The sequence below is a fragment of the Cryptomeria japonica genome, chromosome 11 (genome assembly GCF_030272615.1).
Source record: "Cryptomeria japonica chromosome 11, Sugi_1.0, whole genome shotgun sequence".
In the NCBI taxonomy this organism is placed as follows: Eukaryota; Viridiplantae; Streptophyta; class Pinopsida; order Cupressales; family Cupressaceae; genus Cryptomeria; species Cryptomeria japonica.
Window position 1 is genome coordinate 406,031,941 of NC_081415.1, and position 19,510 is coordinate 406,051,450.

A 19,510-nucleotide genomic window follows, 5' to 3' on the forward strand; every position below is an offset into this window, starting at 1 on the left:
TGAGTGGCTGCACACACACACACACACACACACATATGCATGCATACATGTGTGTGTATATGTGTGTGTATATATACACACACACATATATAGACATATATATACACACATAATATTTATGTGTGTGTATACGTGTATATATGTGTACATATATGTGTGTGTGTGTGTATGTGTATGTGTGTATATATGTATGTATGTATAAATACATATATATGTAGTATATATATGTATATATGTATATATGTATATATATGTATAGATATGTATATGTATGTATATGTATATACACATATATGTACATAAGTATATATATGTATATACATATACATGTGTGTATATATATATATATATATGTGTGTGTGTGTGTGTGTGTGTGTGTGTGTGTGTGTGTGTGTGTGTGTGTGTGTGTGTGAGCATATATATACATATATATAATATATAAATATATGTGTGTGTATACGTATATGTATATATACATATATATGTATATGTATATACACATATACGTATATGTATATATACATATATATGTATATGTATATACACATATATGTATATATGTATATATATGTGTGTGTGTGTGTACACACACACATATATACATATGTATACATATATACATATGTATACATATATACATATATATGTACATATGTATATATACATGTGTGTGTGTGTATACACACACACACACACACACTCGTGTATATATGTTATACACACTCTCTCTCTCTCACACACACACACACATATACACTCGTGTATGTGTGTGTGTGTGTGTGTGTGTGTGCACACACACACACACACACACACATATATATATATACAAACATTGGATATCAATCAATTATTCTTCCATATCATAAGTTAATACCTTGGAAATTCAATACGACTAATAAATTCGGACCCATATTGATCCATTATAATTAATACTTATATCAAGCCATAATGTGAATTGGCAAAGTATGAGAATAATATGTGTTGGGGATTTTAATGATCGACCCATGGATCTTTTATTGAATTGAAATGAAATGTAATTCAAATTTGTAGTGCTACATATCACTCAACCATTTCTTGATCTTTGGAAATTAAATAAAATTTGGAGTTCAGCCATATAAGGACGAAGCTCACTCATTCTTGGGGATAATTATTATCAAGCACTGAGAAAAAGATTGCAAAATATATTTGCACGTGTTGGAAGACAATAACTATGAGAGGAAGCTTCCACAAGCTTTGGATAGGGAGCTTGATAGCTCTGGCCAACCTTAAACCAAGTACACCAAGCAACATATTAAGCCTAGAGAATGCTAGTCAACTCTGAGTGTTTAACACTTTTAAGTCTAGAAGTCTATTCTAAGTGTGACCATACATCTTAAGAAACATATTAAGCCTAGAAAATGTTAGTCAACTCTGAGTGTTTAACACTTTTAAGCCTAGAAATATAATCTTAGTGTGTGTGATTTAAGTCATTCAGATAGCTCTAAGTTGCAGTCTAAGCAACTCAAAATCACCAATCTTTCTATTCAGACATGCAAAGTCTCACTTTTCCTTAAGGTATATACCAATTTTTAATGAGTTCGAACTTGTACTTGACTCTATGCATAGCATGGCTAATTCATATTTTCATCTTTCCTTTTATCAACCCTTTTCTCATGAAATAACTTGAGTTGTATTACATGCCATAAATATGCATGAAAGAGCATAGTGAATGCATGATAACTAATTTAATGTCATTTTTCTACTAATAATGAAAAGATAGTAGTAGTAGTAAACATATTGAATCTTTAAGTCTGAGACAAAATGCAAGTTTACTTAAGCAAAAGTATTCTTATTCAATTTTCTGAATCTTGAATGCAAACACATAAACAGGTCTACGAACCCTATAAATTATTTCCCCAAGGAAAGACCTTGTGAATAGCCATTACACTCTTTGAGGCTACATCTGGATATGTACGAGGGGCTAGCATGAAACCTATTTTTCTTAATTCAAGAGCAGAAATCATTTTATGAACTTAGGAGGGGACATTGTTCGCTCAATAAGCAACAGTTTGTGATATTAGAAGCTTGCCTTCCATGAAGTCATAGCTGCAAGATTGAAATCTGGTTATATTAAGTTACGAGATTATAGTGGACCATTATAGTGGACCATTCCAATTCTTATTATTAGATAAGAAGATCAAGCACATGTGTGTTCACCTATTTGGAATAATAAATGCATCATATTGGCTTGCACTCATAGGCATGCAAGTAATTGTAGTAAGAGCAATTGTATGCTTTCAATTCAGGTGCAAGAATGGCACATGATTATATGCATGCAAAATGTAGCAAGTGCATGTTAAGTGTATGCATGTAGGGTGTTATTCTAGCTTCTTATAGTATTTATAAAGTAAGAAATTAAATTCTTATTCAATCATACATGTTTGAATTGTACAAGGAAATGACATCTGACTAGTGATCTTAGTTGAGTGTAAATACTTTTGTAGATGTGTAGCGTCCTAAAATTGCAACACTTGCAATTTCGACTGCATTTGGGTCTTCAGGATGGCGACGCAACGTTGAACCTGAATGGAGACCTCGAAACCTGCTTGTGACACCAAAAACTGCATTTTTCTGCACCTTGGCATGATCCCTCCTTGCACCCTGTTGTCCCGGGAGGTGGGACCATGGCGCCCAACGCCCTGGTCCCTGGCCCTATTTTGGGCCCGATCTCCTTTTGGGCATTGGGTCTTGAAGTTTGCAAATTGGAAAATAATGCTTCTAGGTCGGCCTAGGGTCGGAAAAATCAGTCTCTCAACCCTAATTGACAAGTATATAAACTACTTTTCCTCTCCTAGAAAGGGAGAAAGGAAATGAGCAAGAGCAAGACGCGGAAGCGATATTCAAATATTCAAACATTCAAGCATTCAAGCATTCCTTCAAGCAATTGAGCATTCTAGGTCTCCATTCAAGGCTAGGTGTTGCATTCAAGACAAGGATTCAACCATTGAAGAGGAGATCACCTACAACATACAACATACAGCATACATTACACCTTCGCATGTAAGAATACAAACATTCTTACAACAAGGTATCAGTACTTGTTTACATTACAAACATTTACATTTACAGCATTCTCATTTCTTGGTTAATTCCAAAACCGGGGTTTGACCTGAAGGCAAACCCCTAATCCCTAACCCCCCAATCGTCCTCTCTTTTCTGTGTGTAGGTTGCAGGTACGCGGCTGTAATTGAAGATCTGGAATCCTTGTGCAGAGACAAACCGATCCCCCTCCGTTTCGCAGATTTTTTGGAGGACCGTGTGCACTCTGGGCGCCATCGTCCCGTCAACTTTGCTCAAATTTGCAGAACAGCACCGTCTCGACATTTTACTGCTAATTCCAGGTCCGCAGCTTCATCCCGTATCCCTATCTCTGTTTATAAGTGAATCTTTCTTACTTTACATGCATTCCTAGTTCAATCATTCTATCTACATTCTTTACAAAAGAGGGTATCCTTGATGTCTTAACCCTTGAAACTCATTTAGAATCCAATCTTGCATTGTGTGGGATTGGATCTTGTGGGTTTCAACCCCTCTTTTGAATGTAAAGTCTCTCCTAAGTGAAAACCATCAACCCTAGTGACCTCCCTTCTCTCTCCTTGGAGTTGGGGAGGGGAGAACAACTAGGGTTCGATTTTTCCGCTTTACATTTTGGTGAACCCGACGTGAACATCCTAATTCTGATTATTCATGGTTAGATCTGAAAAATTTGCTTCCTTAATTACATTTCCATGTTTGATCTTTTGCAAATTTTAGAGGCTAATTGCATAAAAACCCTAAAATTTTCTTTTTAGTAATTAAGCTTGTGAAATGTTTAATTGTTAATGCTTGTTTCAGATCTATCCTTCTATTGCAAATTGTCAATTCATATTTATGCTTTAATTCTGAAAATTAAGTGGTTAAGTGTCAAAACCCTAATTTTTAAAACTTTCTTGATTCAACCTTTGACTGATAATTTCACTGATCAAAACACCTCCAAATCGGCTGTAACTTTGGATTCCGCAATAAAATCACAATATCTCTCATCCCTAAAAATTTGGAAAAAAGTTGCGAGGACCGTGTGCACCCCGAGCGCCATCGTCCCCGACATTTTTTCCAAAATTTCGGGAGCTAGATCTTACTGTATTTTTCTACTAAAATCCAGAATTTTGGCTGATTTTATCAATTCTAACACTTTCAAAATTAAAGTCAAAGTTGGTCTAGTGATTGCTTGGATTAAGGCTTATAATCATTCAAAAATTGTTGAAATTGAAATTTGTGTCAAAATTGTATTTCTTACTGTCCTAAATCTGAAAAGTGTGTTGGTATTCATTCGAAATTTCAGTGCTTTATTCAATTTTTTGCAGTTTGTGACCTTTGAAATTAAATGTTTAATTGCAACAACCTTGATTTCCACTTTCAGAATTGAATTTTGCGTGAAATTGAGTCAACTTTCAAATTTCAAAGCCTGCATTGCTTTTAGTATTCCCTCTAAAATCATAAAATCCAAAATTTCAGATTCCCTCTCTTTTTCAAAATTCAAATTCTGCATTTTTCAACAATCTTGGTAGGGTTCAATTTTGAGATTGTAACTTTAATTTGGTCTATCTACAGATCGTAAAATCACTCAATTTTTTTAGATTAGCTTTAAAATCATCATAACTTTCATCCCTGAAAATTTTGAAAAAAGTTGCGAGGACCGTGTGCACTCCGTTCGCCACGGTCCTTGACATTTTTTTCGAAATTTCGAGAGATTGTCCTGATTGTATTTAACAACTTAAATCTAGGAGATTGGCTGATTTTATTGAAATTTGCTACCTATAAAATTCGAAATCTTCTCTCTCTCTTTAGTGCATGAGTTTTACAACAATAAGCCCTACTTACACTATTCCCGTTAGACGAAGCCTTAGAATTAAGTCTTTCCAAGGTTTAATTACTGAGGAGATGGAACATAATTTGAATGGCCTTTTTAACGAGGACATGGGTAATTCCTCTAATCCTCTTAATGATGAAGAAGCTCTCCATGAGGTTTCTGTAGAACAACTTTTGAAATTGGATAACCATTTGATGATTTTCGACAATGGATGTCTCAAGAATAGCCTGATAGTGAAGCTCTTTAATTAATTGAGGGTCTAAAACGTATGGTTCAAAGTGATAAGAATGGAATTGATATTTTGTGTGGTATTGCACACATTGTGGATTCAAATGTGATGCCTATGAAGAGTTGTGCCGAAACTTTGGGTTATACACAACCTCCTACTCAAGTCAATCATTCTATTCCTTTGACAACTTCTATTGCTAGTATACCTACTTTTACATCAAACATAATGACTACTTCAATACAAGACATTCCACCTATGATCACCAGTCATGGGGGCAACCCTTCTTCTTCAATCAACCCTCTTCCTTCATTCAATCCAACTTCTTCATTCATTCCTTCAATAAGTGTTCCTATTATATCTCCACAAATGAACATGACACAAGGGGGCAATTCATTTAACCATTCCATTCCTCCTTGTAGTGTTCCTCCTTTCCAATCATCTCCTATGACTAACTATCATAGTGTCCCACCACCTTACTCTCAATCAATACCTTCTTTCAATAACATAATACCTCCATCACAATCTAACACGTTGTGTAGGGGAAAAAGTGACACTAAGCAAACATGCCCTAATCTCACTTTCAATCACACACTTGTGGAATACGAAAGAGCCTAGAGGTATCACACAATTGGCTACTTCTTTTTGTGGAAGAGAGAGTCACAGGCTACCTATTAGGATTTCTATTCCTTTGTTGCAAATGATAGATAGAATGATGCAAGTTCAACTATTAACCCTAAAGTGTAAGTATGAACTAGTAACTCTGAGCACAAGATTGTAGAATTGAGATTTAATGATGAACAATTGTAAGGATAAGAGGAGAAATGTAAATGTGTACCTTGAATGGATTTGATTCTGCAAGATCTGCCACTGAAGCCGGAAGCCTAAAATACCGAAGCTGCTACCTCTAAAACTGCCAAAATTCACTGAAATGGACAAGGACTAGGGCGCCCAGCGCCCCTGTCCTGGCAGGACCAGGGCGCCCCACGCCCTTGTCCTAGCTTTCTGGGTTGGAACTTGGTGTGTTGTTCTGTCTCGGTCCGCTTCCGTCGGATCTGCAACTTGCGGCGTCGTCCGAATCCCGAAACCTGCACTTATATCTGAAAAGGTATGGTGGGCAACTATATAGGGTTTTGCCTTAGTCAAACCCCCGCTTTGGTGGTTTCCACCTCCACGAATAGCCAAGTTGTATTGTAAAAGTAGTGTGTGCAGACCTTGTGTGTGTGCAAGATCCTAAAATGCAAGTAAGCAAACTAGAGCAACCTAGAAAGTAAACCCTAATTGCTTGTAAATGATAATGTAAATGCTCTAAATCAAGATGCAAAGTGATCTAAAGCATGAATACAAATGATATGATGAAGCTTATGCAAAGACATGAAAACAACATGAAATCATACCCAACCCCAAGGGAGGGGTACAAGCCAATCTTCAGTCGGTGATCCCTTATTGTTCTTCAATGCCTTCAAAGCCCTAAATGGATGAATGAAATTGATGGATGCTTGATGGATGGATGTTGAATGTTGTTGAAGTCTTCAAAGATCTGCTCTTTCGCTGCATAGAAGGTCCTTGAAACCAAAATCTGGATCCTTTCAAATGAAGAAAGAGAGCTCTTATATATGAAACCCTAGGTCTTAATTTCAACTTTTGGCCGACCTAGAGATTGAATCTCCCGCCAATTTCTTGGGGTTAAGCTTTATTTTATGATTGGATCGTGCTCCTAAAATTTTGGGAAAAATGTCCGAGACCATGTGCACGTCGGGCGCCATGGTCCCAACAACTTTTCACCAAATTTTCAGGGCCGTCGGATATGATGATTTTAGAGAGAATCCCGAAGTTACAGGTGATTTCGAGATGTTTTGACCCCCGAAATCAAGCCCCCAAGTTCAAAATCGGACCTAATTAGGGTTTTTGATTTAAATGATGTATTGGAGGAATAAAATGAAAGGGGCACACTTTAATGAAAGGGCCCAACTTTATGATGTGGAAGATGATGAAATAGAACCTTAGACCTAATTAATTTAATTAATTAAGTGCTAAAGGGGAAATGCAATGCAAAATGCAAAATACGCCAAGGCGGGTGCTAAACTAGGTGTGAAATTGTACCACCCTAGCAAGTGCGTACAATTTACGACGCTACATTTAGCCCCCACTTTAGCGGTCATATGAACACTACATGCATATGCAAGCTAAAGTACAGAAAAGTAAACATTATTTGAAAAAGGATATATCCATAATTCTGTCGAACGAAGCCCCCAGCGGTATCTGCAGTACACAGTTAGGAACCGCACCCTACAAAACACACGTTAGATCACAAAATCACCTAATGCTTACTAAGGAAGGTGATGAAAATTCAAGGGTAGCTATATGCCCCCCTTGTTTCGGCTTGCTAATTTTAGTGAGTTGAAACAGGGTATCATGTTTACCACTTCGAATTGTTAAAGAATATTGATGACAAATGCTCACAAGAAGATTTGATATGAGATCAAAAACTAATGGAGAATCATTTGGTAAGAAAGAGGACTAAATCTCAATTCCAACACAACAAAGAGTGTGAAGATTTAAGAGTTCTCTAACACAAGATGAAGGATGTAAATGGAAACAAAATTCAAAGAGAAGAAAAGAAAGGAAAAAAGCATGAATACACACATTGGTGATCCATGAGAAGAATAGTGAGAGAGAAAACATGGACTTCTCGCCCCTAGATCTTGTTTAGGTGATCCATGGAAAAAGGGACATGGAAAACTAGCCCCTAGAGTCTATCTAGGTGATCCATGTAAGGGAGGAGAGTGAGAAAGTCTAGCCTTATGCCGCTAGTTCCACTCAACCTCGTGCATGTGTGTGTAAGGGAGGTTAGAAGCACCTCATAGGAGTCTATGCCCGAGTATGCTACAACCTGTATATGTATAGTACAAAAGCGTGACATCTCGCTCTAAGAGTCTGTGCTCTGGTTCCGAGAATAATCACCTTGCATAAAAGAAAAAATGGAGACATCTCGCTCTAAGAGTCTGTGCTCTGGTTCCGAGAATGACCCATTGCTCAAAAAAAGTGTAATGTTTATGTCATAAGCAGAGTAGAACAAGGATACCTACCTTCATCACAAAAGAAGATACCCCAAAAATGCAACAATGTCATAGATCCAAGCAAGAGAGTTTTGCACTCTTTAAGCAAGGATAAGATAGTTGAAAAGGGATATCTTGTAGTATGTGTAAAGGAGATCCTTAGAGGAGAAGAGATCTTTGTACAAAAGACACCTATCCCTGAGAGGAATTGTCTTAGACACATATAACATCTTCTAGAATAAGACAAAGAAGAGAATAAGAATGCAATACTTCCTTCTTTTGCGAGGTGAAAGTGAAGGATGACACTCTTTTAAACCTACTTGGGAGAGTGAATTCATTATGGATGTATTTTACCAAGTGCAAAAGAGGTTGTAGTCAAGGACTTACACCTCTTGTAAGAGAGAATCCTTGAACAAACAACAACAAATGCATAAATTTCACACCATCCACGAAATAGGAAAAAGTGGATCCTAAGATAAAAATAAGGAAAGATCATTGCCTCCCAAGGATAAGGACAATGAGAAGGACTTACACAATCTTCTAGGGAGAGATTTAGACATAAGCAAAATGTACTACATACTCACATGAGTTCATGCAAGCAAGACATTAGTGTATGTAAAATGCTCCTCATAAGAAGTGGGTAGGATAAGAAAGAGAATACACATCTTCTCTCATATCTAGGAAAAGAGGATTCTAAAGAAAAGATGATCAATATTTCCACACCATTACCCCAAAGGGAAATTTTAACCATAAAAGGAAGAGATGTATGAAATCACTCTTGTCCCCATAGGAACAAGAGATAACATAGAAAAATTAGGCTATTATGTTGCTTCAAAAATATGATTGCACTTGAAATTGTACCATCATGAATGACAATGAGCCCCATAATGATGAGCAACATAATAGCCATTAATGTTATTTAAAGACATGATAGATTGAATGAGGTATTTGAATATGACATGCTAAATGCTCAACTATAAGTGAGATCAAAAACATGTATAAAGTGATAAAAATTGAAGAAGAAAAATCACAAGAAATCTTAGAAGAGGGATGAGTGTAATTTATTAGAGCCTTATCTCTGGAAGAAAGGACTTTATGATGAATAGGAGATAAAGATTCATAAGTGGATTTAGAAATTTGAGGGGAGTTATAAAGAGGTTTGTTCATCGCCAAGATTTCCTTATGAGAGGAATGAGAGTTGATAGAAGTAGAAGATGATTTAGTTGAAGTGAGATCATCATCACTACTAAATATAGCATTCACATTGAGAGATGGTCTTTTAGATGCTTTGGTGGGCTTAGAAATATTATATCCAAGTCCAAATGAATATTCATGCATGTTATGTTCTAAAGGAACTTTAATTCCTTGTTCATTTGCGCCACAACCATTTCCACTATAGCCACTCTTAGCCAAAATGTGAAAACCACGACCATAGAGGGATACTAAATCAGAGAGGGATGGTAGTTTCTCATAAGACAAAGAATCAAATTCTTCAGAATTAGAGGTGTGAGGAGAAGAAGTGGCCACAAAATTATTGCTCATAGGTTCAGGTAAGACTGATTGATCTCTAGTTTCTTCCTTCTTTTTAACTTTAAGCTCTCTAGGAGGAACCCTATACTCACCTACAAAGGTGGGATTGAAATCAAGAGATCCCCAATCATCTTCTGCGAGAACCTTCTCAGGATCAAAAGCCTTTTCATGTGTAGATTCAAGTTGAGAAGAATCTTCTTCAGGAACTTTAGACTCATCCAAAGAATTTTGATTATCAGAGGGTGATGATTCATCCGTAGGTATCTTGTTTAACGAGTCATCACTAGAAGAGGAAGGCTTAGAAGAACTCCCTTTGGAAGTAGATGTTTGTAAACAAGCTTGAAAATTAGTATCACCTATCAAGGTATATGTCTTATTATTATAAATAAATTTAACTTGTCTATGCAATGTAGAGGGAACAGCTTGCATACTGTGAATCCAAGGTCTCCCTAATAACAAGTTGTATGTTAGATTTCCCGACATAACATGGATAGGAGTAGGCAAAGTAACAGCTCCCACTGTGATGGGTAAGGTGATAATACCTAATGAAGACTTAGCCACATTATCAAAGCCTCGAATGGGACGAGAGTCAGGCTCAATAAGGGATGTATCCACATTCATCTTATGTAATAGATTAATGCTACACACATTAAGGCCAGAACCATTATCTACCAGTGTTCTTCTTATAGCAGTGTCATTTATGATAACCACAATCATCAAGGGATCATATTGATGTTGAATTTCACTAGTAGGCAACTCATCTTGAGTAAACACAATTTGAGTTTTAGGATTCATCACAGAGTTAACCAAAGACACTATATTACTAGATGTATTAGGTGGAGGAACATTCAAATCTTTCAAGGCATCTTGTAACATTCCATGATGAGCGGAAGAAGTTTGGATCAAATCCCAAAGGGATATCTTAGCAGGGGTAGCTTTAAGTTGTTCTATGAGATCATATTCCTTACCAAGAACTTGTGAAATACGTGGAGCTTGCAGAAGAATTGGTTGAGGATTAGGAAGAGACACTGGAGTAACAGGAGGAAGATTAGGCTGCCTATTATTTCTAGTATTATAAGTATGGGCAACCGCATGATAACTCTCTCTAGTCAGTTGCTTAGCATACTCATAAGGGCTCTTAGTAGAATAACCTCCTTGCACAGTAATAATAGGTTTCTTAGGAGTGCAAAAAGAATCATTAGCATAACCGCCTTGAACCACTAAGATAGGCTTATTTAAAGGTTGAGAATTTTGAGAAGGACAAGCACCTTGGATAGTGAAGAGAGGTTTGGTAGGTGTTTCATTCACACGTATCAAATTGATTGAGGATGGTTTAGAGGAATGAACAAAAGTGTTGGAAGAATTATTGATAGTCTTCTCTTGCACTAAAATCTTATCACGGATTAAGTCAATTTTAGGAGAGAGACCAGGGGTAGGAAGAGTAATACTAGGAAAGGTCATATCATCCTCTATCATCAAAGGATCTACATGGGGAATAAACTCTCTAGGAGAAGGATCAACATTACTCTCTAAAGTCTCACTTTTGAGAGGGAGATCTTTGAAAGAGATGTTAACCATCTTGCTTTGAACTAGAGTTTCCTTATGAGTAGAACCAAGTTGAGGAGAGGGAGATGCTTTATTTTTAGAGGGAGAGTAATTGAGATTCAAGGAAGGTGAGAAACTATCAAGGGAGTTTTCAATCTTGATTTCATCCCCTTTGGCTAGGGTTTTCTCATGGGGAAGAGAATAATCTACACCTTCTTCTAATGGTTCATCCCAAATAGTGAGGTTGTTGAAAAGAGTGTTTGAAGTATTGTCAATTTCGGGAGAGGAGATAACATTGTTTATTAATTCCTCATCCTTAGGAGGGAGAGCATCAATAGATGTGTTAAACTCATCCCCTTTCCTCAAAATATGTTCAATATGATCTTTAGGGGAGAGAGAATTAAGGAAATTGCTTTTTATTTCATCTTCTTTCTCTAAGGGATGCTTATGGGTAAGACAAACTTTAGGAGAAGGGTAAGCGTTTATCATTAATTCATCATCTCTAGTGGGAATTTTGTTGGAAAAGGAAATGCCATCACTAGGAAATGTAGGGATAATGTCATCTTCTTGCACAAAAGGATCCTCATGAAGGGAGCGTTTTTTAGGAGCCACAAAGTCATCAAGGGCATCATCCAACAAAGCATGATCATATCTATTAAAAGGTTTATCTTTTGATTCAAAAGGAGATATCTCTTCATAGAGGGGATCATTGAAAACAACCATGCTACTAGATTTAGTGGAAGAGTTGATAGGAATGTACCGTTGAGAGGAATCATTCGACTTATCTTTCTCATCACAACGAAATGGCATAGTAACAATGTTTATGAGTTTTTGGTAAAATGAAGGTTTGGTATCTTTAGGTTTCAAAAACTCATCTAAAGCTTCATCTAACTCATAATCATCACAAATATGAACATCTTGCAAATAAAAATTTGACATTTTGAAATAAAGATTGCATGAAACTTAAAACACACCCCCCTTTTTTTTTTTTCTTCTTCTTTTTTTTTTATGAAAATGAAACTTAAATGAAACACGCTAAATCTAGATTTAGATTTAACAAATGTAATTCAAGAGAAAGCAATAATAAGATTCACGTCGGGTTCACCAAAATGTGTAGGGGAAAAAGTGACACTAAGCAAACATGCCCTAATCTCACTTTCAATCACACACTTGTGGAATACAAAAGAGCCTAGAGGTATCACACAATTGGCTACTTCTTTTTGTGGAAGAGAGAGCCACGGGCTACCTATTAGGATTTCTATCCCTTTGTTGCAAATGATAGATAGAATGATGCAAGTTCAACTATTAACCCTAAAGTGTAAGTATGAACTAGTAACTCTGAGCACAAGATTGTAGAATTGAGATTTAATGATGAACAATTGTAAGGATAAGAGGAGAAATGTAAATGTGTACCTTGAATGGATTTGATTCTGCAAGATCTGCCACTGAAGCCGGAAGCCTAAAATACCGAAGCTGCTACCTCTAAAACTGCCAAAATTCACTGAAATGGACAAGGACCAGGGCGCCCAGCGCCCCTGTCCGGGTAGGACCAGGGTGCCCCACGCCCCTATCCTAGCTTTCTGGGTTGGAACTTGGTGTGTTGTTTTGTCTCGGTCCGCTTCCGTCGGATCTGCAACTTGCGGCGTCGTCCGAATCCCGAAACCTGCACTTATATCTGAAAAGGTATGGTGGGCGGCTATATAGGGTTTTGCCTTAGTCAAACCCCCGCTTTGGTGGTTTCCACCTCCACGAATAGCCAAGTTGTATTGTAAAAGTAGTGTGTGCAGACCTTGTGTGTGTGCAAGATCCTAAAATGCAAGTAAGCAAACTAGAGCAACCTAGAAAGTAAACCCTAATTGCTTGTAAATGATAATGTAAATGCTCTAAATCAAGATGCAAAGTGATCTAAAGCATGAATACAAATGATATGATGAAGCTTATGCAAAGACATGAAAACAACATGAAATCATACCCAACCCCAAGGGAGGGGTACAAGCCAATCTTCAGTCGGTGATCCCTTATTGTTCTTCAATGCCTTCAAAGCCCTAAATGGATGAATGAAATTGATGGATGCTGGATGGATGGATGTTGAATGTTATTGAAGTCTTCAAAGATCTGCTCTTTCGTTGCATAGAAGGTCCTTGAAACCAAAATCCAGATCCTTTCAAATGAAGAAAGAGAGCTCTTATATATGAAACCCTAGGTCTTAATTTCAACTTTTGGCTGACCTAGAGATTGAATCTCCCGCCAATTTCTTGGGGTTAAGCTTTATTTTATGATTGGATCGTGCTCCTAAAATTTCAAGAAAAATGTCCGGGACCATGTGCACGCCGGGCGCCATGGTCCCAACAACTTTTCACCAAATTTTCAGGGCCGTCGGATATGATGATTTTAGAGAGAATCCCGAAGTTACAGGTGATTTCGAGATGTTTTGACCCCCGAAATCAAGCCCCCAAGTTCAAAATAGGACCTAATTAGGGTTTTTGATTTAAATGATGTATTGGAGGAATAAAATGAAAGGGGCACACTTTAATGAAAGGGCCCAACTTTATGATGTGGAAGATGATGAAATAGAACCTTAGACCTAATTAATTTAATTAATTAAGTGCTAAAGGGGAAATGCAATGCAAAATGCAAAATACGCCAAGGTGGGTGCTAAACTAGGTGTGAAATTGTACCACCCTAGCAAGTGCGTACAATTTACGACGCTACACACGTCTAATATGAACTCTTCGACTGAAGCGACCATTAACAATCTTGCACAAACTGTCTCTTCTTTACAGCAACAAATTGCCTCTGAATCAATCTAAGTTTAGTGTGCCCACATTTGATGTTGCGAGCCCACTTTCTCTTGACATTGTTCGAGTTATCCCCCCCTAAACATGTTGAAATCCCACATTTGGAGCTTTATAATGGTAAGGGTGATCCTCTAACACATGTTAAGACCTTTCAAACAATATGTACCGATTTTGCTTATGACCAAAGGTTGCTTGCAAAACTGTTTACTAGAACATTAAGAGATAAAGCCCTACAATGGTATTGCTCATTGCCTTCTTATTCTATTTCTTCTTTCGAACAACTTGCCAATGCTTTTATTCAACAATTTCAAAACAATATAAGTCCTAAAGTTACTTTGATTGATTTAATGCATTGTAAACAAGGTGTTAAAGAAAAAGTGACTGATTTCATTGGTAGATATAAGCATTTGTATGCTCAAATTTCTTTTCCAGTACCTGACAATGATATTCAAAGAATCTTTATTTCTAATTTACAAAAATATATTAGAGAAAAACTTCTGTTTTCTGAGTTTACTTCTTTCCAACAGTTGTGCGCAACTCTTCACAATTATCAACTGACTGTGAGTCAAATGGAACAAGCAAATCCTATGGCTTCGAGTGACAAGGGTGATAGTAGTCAACAACCATTTGGGAAGTTTAAACCGAACAGAGAGTCAATTAAATTCAATGAAAACATCATCAACAACAATGTGAATGCAGCATCAGGTGTGCCTCCTATTTCTAAGTTTTTCAAGAAAGAAAGAAAGTTTACTCCTTTGAATGAATCATTGCATAGTATTATGAATAAGTTATTGGAACAAAATGTGCTTACTCTTCCTCCTATAAAGCAAATAGATCCTACAAAGATTAACTCACCCTATTTTGATAACAAATCTTTTTGTCAATTTCATCATCATCCTGGGCATGATACTGAAAAATGTTTTGCTTTAAAGGGTAAAATTCAAGATTTGATTGATAATAATACTATCTCTGTTTCTGGTGTGAATGATAAAGGCAACACATCTATAGCTCCTCCTAACCAAAATCTTAAGATTTTTACTGATCCATTACCTTCTCATACCTCTAATGTGATTGATACTAATGATTCCTCTATCTCACCTGATGATCTTGTGTCTATGACTCCGAATGTGATTAACTTTGTGGAGCAGCAGAAAATCCCTAAAGAACCTTCCATCACATTTGATTCTAGTGAAACTATTAGGGCACCTAATGGTCCTTTATATATAGTTGCAAAAGTCAAGAATACACCTTGCCGTGGAGTGCTTATTGATCCTTCTTGCATGGTTAATGTCATTACTGAAGAATTTCTTTTTACTTTGCAATTGAATCAAGTGATCTATGACGAAACAAATGTGGTTGTGAAACTATTTGATGCATTTTCTTCTCCTGCAATTGGTTCTATTACATTACCTATTGAGGTCCATAACAAACCCCTTGATGTGGACTTTGCTATTATTCCATCGTCTGAACAATTTCGTGTGAAGCTAGGCTATCCTTGGCTATCTTCCATGAAAGCTATTGCTTCTCCTATTCACAAGTGTTTGAAATTTCCCCATAATGGTGAAGTTGTTACTGTCAATCATAGTCTCTTTAAACCAGCTGAAAGAACTTCTAGCGTTCCTATTGATTATTTTTGGCCTAAACAATTCCAATCTCTTCCACCGCGGAGTGATCATCTTTTCAAATCTTATCAAAAGTGGAAAAAAGATATGATCCTATCTCTAAGTGAACCTAGAACACCCAAACTTGATATTCCTATCATTCTTGAGAAGGAAGTTCTTCCTTTGAAAGATAAAACTAATGTCTTTCCTCAAGAAGATTCCCAACCCATCCCTATGAATGTGACTATGCCTATATCTAATAAACTTCCTAAAAGTAGACCTATACCTCCTCGTCATGATGGACTTGGTCTCCTTCCTAAACCAAATATTCCTCCTTTATATGGAGCAATTCCTCCTCCTTCCTCTTATAGAGAAAAGAGAGCTTCCTCTTCTCCTATTATTCAACCTAAGAGACCACAACCTAAACACCTAGGTGATAAGGATGAGAACATTCCTCCTCCTCAATCTTCTCAACTTCCTACTAAGACTAGACGAAATCGTTCTGCACGTGAACGCCGACGAAAGCGTCGTCTTAGAGCTCAGTAGTTGCTTCTCAAACTTTGCAATCCCCAAAAACACCTTCAGCTAGTATTATTCCATTTTCTCCTCAGCCGAAAATTGAGCCAAAATCTCCTAAACATAAGGTGCATGATGGTCTTGATCTGGTGCGAGTTAAAGATCCTATTTTTATAAATCTTGATGATGATATAGATGAAAATGTTATTCATGATGAAAATGTTATGCATGATGAAAATGTTACTCCTGTTCATTCTGATAGTGAATATGAATATGTTGATGTTGATAACCATTTATCTAACGAATTTTCTAAAGCACTTATCCTAGCTCCTAGACAAGAACAACGTGGCTTGGAACATGAACATAGCCCTTGTTTGGATCTTGTGATAGGTCCATCTGCTATGTTGGATGTTCCTCCTCTAGCGTGTTTCCTGCCTTCTCGAAATATTGATCAGCAAGATCGGGGGGTAGATGACGTGCTGGACTAGTTTCATTAGCATAGCAGACTCTCTCCTCCTCTCTTGATCTCTTTTGTTACTTCTTCTATGTGTTATTCTCATTCTTCTATTTGTTGTCCTTAGTGTTGTCTACTTGAGGACGATGCAAAGCATTGAGATCTCTTTTGGTCTCTCTCATGTTGACTCAAAAGACACATGTGTTCCCTTCTTCTAGGTGACCTTCCTTGATTGGGGAATGAAGAACAATTATGCATACATACATATGATATACATGAATTATCATACAGCATACTAACCCCGAGGAAAGCGAAGTCACCTTGTGCTTTGTGTTTTGTGTCTATTATCCTTGGGCTTATCTCACACTTGGGGGCTAAATCCTTGTGGTAACGTGCTCCTTTCTCATTTCTTATATGTATCACTACCTTAAAGCAATCACCCCCGGTGAGGCGTGTGCGATCGCTTTAACGTAGGGGGGCATACACCCCGTTCATATCTCTTCAAGATACCCCGTTCATATCTCTTCAAGATACTTGAAAATTTCTTGACAAATTTAGCTTTGCCTTGAAAATTTTTGATATCTTTCTTGCACGACTCATAGTGAGGGAACCTTACTACTGACAGTCATGGTTCTCCCTCGTGATCTTCCCTTTTACTTTTTCAATCGAAGTCGTAAGATCCTTAGTCCACTGGGGGCTTGGTGTATCTTGCCTCCTTGACGTGGTGAAAGTTTTTCAATGTTGTTTCCTTGTACTTTACCGGAAGTATGGGCGTACACTTATACTCCCGCTAAAGTGGGGCTAAATGTAGCACCCTAAAATTGTGACACTTGCAATTTCGACTGCATTTGGGTCTTCACGATGGCGATGCAACGTTGAACCTGAATGGAGACCCTGAAACCTGCTTGTGACACCAAAAACTGCATTTTTCTGCACCTTGGCATGATCCCTCCTTGCACCCTGTTGTCCTGGGAGGTGGGACCATGGCGCCCAACGCCCTGGTCCCTGGCCCTATTTTGGGCCCGGTCTCCTTTTGGGCATCGGGTCTTGAAGTTTGCAAATTGGAAAATAATGCTTCTAGGTCGGCCTAGGGTCGGAAAAACCAGTCTCTCAACCCTAATTGACAAGTATATAAACTACTTTTCCTCTCCTAGAAAGGGAGAAAGGAAATGAGCAAGAGCAAGACGCGGAAGCGATATTCAAATATTCAAACATTCAAGCATTCAAGCATTCCTTCAAGCAATTGAGCATTCTAGGTCTCCATTCAAGGCTAGGTGTTGCATTCAAGACAAGGATTCAACCATTGAAGAGGAGATCACCTACAACATACAACATACAACATACATTACACCTTCGCATGTAAGAATACAAACATTCTTACAACAAGGTATCAGTACTTGTTTACATTACAAACATTTACATTTACAACATTCTCATTTCTTGGTTAATTCCAAAACCGGGGTTTGACCTGAAGGCAAACCCCTAATCCCTAACCCCCCAATCGTCCTCTCTTTTCTGTGTGTAGGTTGCAGGTACGCGGCTGTAATTGAAGATCTGGAATCCTTGTGCAGAGACAAACCGATCCCCCTCCGTTTCACAGATTTTTTGGAGGACCGTGTGCACTCCGAGCGCCATCGTCCCGTCAACTTTCGCTCAAATTTGCAGAACAGCACCGTCTCGACATTTTACTGCTAATTCCAGGTCCGCAGCTTCATCCCGTATCCCTATCTCTGTTTATAAGTGAATCTTTCTTACTTTACATGCATTCCTAGTTCAATCATTCTATCTACATTCTTTACAAAAGAGGGTATCCTTGATGTCTTAACCCTTGAAACTCATTTAGAATCCAATCCTGCATTGTGTGGGATTGGATCTTGTGGGTTTCAACCCCTCTTTTGAATGTAAAGTCTCTCCTAAGTGAAAACCATCAACCCTAGTGACCTCCCTTCTCTCTCCTTGGAGTTGGGGAGGGGAGAACAACTAGGGTTCGATTTTTCCGCTTTACAAGATGCTTGACAACTGTAAAGTTAAAATCCTTCTATTCCATGCAAACAAGATGGAAATGACTAAGTTATGTTTCTAGAGTTATTCTTTTTGTTGTGTATGAACTAGAATGGCATAACCTCAATGTGGAGCAAGCATACTCTTAAGACATTGTCATCCTCCACTAGGTCAACTAAACATGAGAGTATATAATTATAAGTCTAGTAGAGTGGATGGATAAATGACTACACACATGTCATGCATAATAAACAAAAGTAAATCATTTGGCCAAGGTGGCACATTATTTGCATGTGCCAGTCAATTCACCAAAATCAGTTACCTAATCTAGTCAAAGGTCTGTAGAACACAAGATATCACTGAGAGGGGGGTGAATCAATGATTATAAATAATTTTCAACTATGTGTGTGCAACCGGTAAAGTAATGGAAACATTAGTAATCAAACACACACAAAGAATGCATCACACAACACCGGATATATGAGGAAAACCCAATGTGGGAAAAACCTCGGTGAGAAATATTGTTGGAGACTATTGCTCCAATCCAGCCTCACAATGGAATAACAATTTTACAATAGTTTAGGGCACCAACCCCTAGCAATTTATGGGCACCAAAGGAGCACCAACCCCTACAATATTTTGAGCACCAACTCAAGGAGCACCAACCCCTGCACCAAGCACCAACTCAGTGAAATACAATAAGATAAAAGTTATACAATAATCTACACCTTGTTACAAATGGATTTTGTAACACCTCCAATCAATACTCTCTACCAGTTTTAACTCTTCTTTGTCTCATAGCTTCTTTACCAACCGGTTGTTTGTTCACTTTCTCTTACCCCTTACCGGTCAGCCTCTGCCCTTCCTGACTTCCTCTAATCCTTACTCTGCA